Source organism: Plecotus auritus (genome assembly GCF_963455305.1).
Source record: "Plecotus auritus genome assembly, chromosome: 1".
In the NCBI taxonomy this organism is placed as follows: domain Eukaryota; kingdom Metazoa; phylum Chordata; class Mammalia; order Chiroptera; family Vespertilionidae; genus Plecotus; species Plecotus auritus.
The window spans coordinates 81,478,481-81,480,515 of record NC_137770.1 but is presented as its reverse complement, the minus strand read 5'-3'; positions in this window follow the sequence as shown (position 1 = coordinate 81,480,515).

Genomic DNA, 2,035 nt, shown 5'->3' with positions numbered 1-2,035 from the left:
CTTAGATTATAGCCTATCAGTTGTTTACTACCATATTAGTACTTCAATGTTTTTAAGGAGATTTGGTAAAATATTATCCAATATTTTTACCATGTTTCCTCAAGGAGGTTGGTCCAAATTAATTAGCCCACAATTACTAGAAAGGAAATTGTCAGTATAGTAGCTATATCATCAGTAATATTCTACAGCATGGACTGAGAAGCAGAAGAAGCATTATAAGGAAGAGCACAGTGACAGAATGCCCAAGCACATAAAGGAGGAGAAGTGATAATGAGAAAGGGAGCCTGGGTATCTTCCAAGTCCCTATGTATGGCCCACTCCAGAGGCCTCATTGTATTCCACTCTTGGAATCTCTAAGACTTTCCTGAGTCCTTATAGAAATTCTCCCTTTTTATTTTAGCAAAATTTATTTTCAACTTAAAAATTCAAATAAAACTGAAGGTAGTCTCAGGATGTTCCTCTCTACATTACTGCTTTGTCTTCTAATATTCAAATCAGCATTTATCAAATGTCAGTTGAGGAAAGTGCCCTCCAGGTGGGATTAGCACCATAAAAAGAGACACCAGAGAGCTTGCTTTCTATTTCTCTCTCTGTGTCATGTGAGGACACAGTGAGAAAGTGGCTGTCTGCAAGCCAGGAAGAGAGCTTTCACCAGAACCCCACCATGTGGGCACCCTGATGTTGGACTTCCAGCTTTCAGTACGGTGAGAAAATAAATTTTTGTTGTTTAAGTCATCCAGTCTATGGTATTTTGTATGGCAGCCCCATCTGACCAAGACAGGAAACTTAAATGCATATTACTAACTAAGAGAAGATAATCTGTAAAACCTACATACATATGTATGATTCCAACTATATGACATTCTGGACAAATAAAGAACTATGGACACAGTAAAAGATCAGTAGTTGCCAAAAGTTAAGGGGGAGAGAGGGATGAATAGAAGTTTTTTAGAAGAGTAAAACTAGTCTATTTGATACAGTGACATTATACATTTGTCAAAACCCATAGAATGTGCAACACCAAGAGTGAACCTTAATGTAAATTATGATTTGAGGTGATAATAATGTATCAACTCTGGTGTGGGATGTTGATGGTGGAGGAGGCTGTCCGTAAGTGGGAGCAGGAGGTATATGGGAACTGTACTTTCGAATCAATTTTGTTGTGAACCTAAAATTGCTCTAAAAATAAATTATATTTTAAAATGCTATACTATTTCTGAATTTCTAAGTATCTAATAATGTAACTTCAAAATATAAGAAGTGAAACTTGACAGAACTAAGAAGAGAAATACACAATCATCATTGGATATTTGAAAAGTCCTCTCTCGGTAAGTGTTAAACAAGTAGACAAAATATCAGTAAAAACAGAGAAGATGTTACCAACACAGTATCCAGTCTCAGGTATTGAGAGATAATGGGATAGATTTATAGAAAAAGAAAATTTGCATAGAGTTTATTATGCAACCTTCCATAGCTCAATTGACAGAGTGGAGGATAGTAGGATGCATATCCTGGTAGACAATCTTAGGTCTCTTATTAAGGCTCAAAGGAGAATATAGGTCTTTTGCATCCTGCTTACTGTCAAGGGTATGGACTCCACCTTGTCTAAACCCATAAAATGGACATGATAAAAAATACACTTTGACTGCCCTGGCCGCTGTGGTTCACTTGTCCCTTACACTGAAGGGTTTTGGGTTTATTTCCTGGTTGGGGCACTAGGTTGCAGATTTGATCCTGGGCTCAGATTCTCTCTCTCTCTCTCTCTCTCTCTCTCTCTCTCTCTCTCTCTCTCCCTCTCTCTCTCTCTCTCTCTCTCATTTTCCCTCTTCCCCTCTCTCTAAAAATCAATAAAAATGTCCTCAGATGAAGATGAAAAAAATACACTTGGACTTAGAAGATCAAGTAAGACAGACTGTAAATATAAACAGTGTTTATAATTTGCTTGGTATTCTCTGAATACTGAGCACAGTTGCAGAATCTCTGCACACAGAGCCATAGAGAGGTCTATTCCAAGTCTCTGAAATTGAGAGAAGCT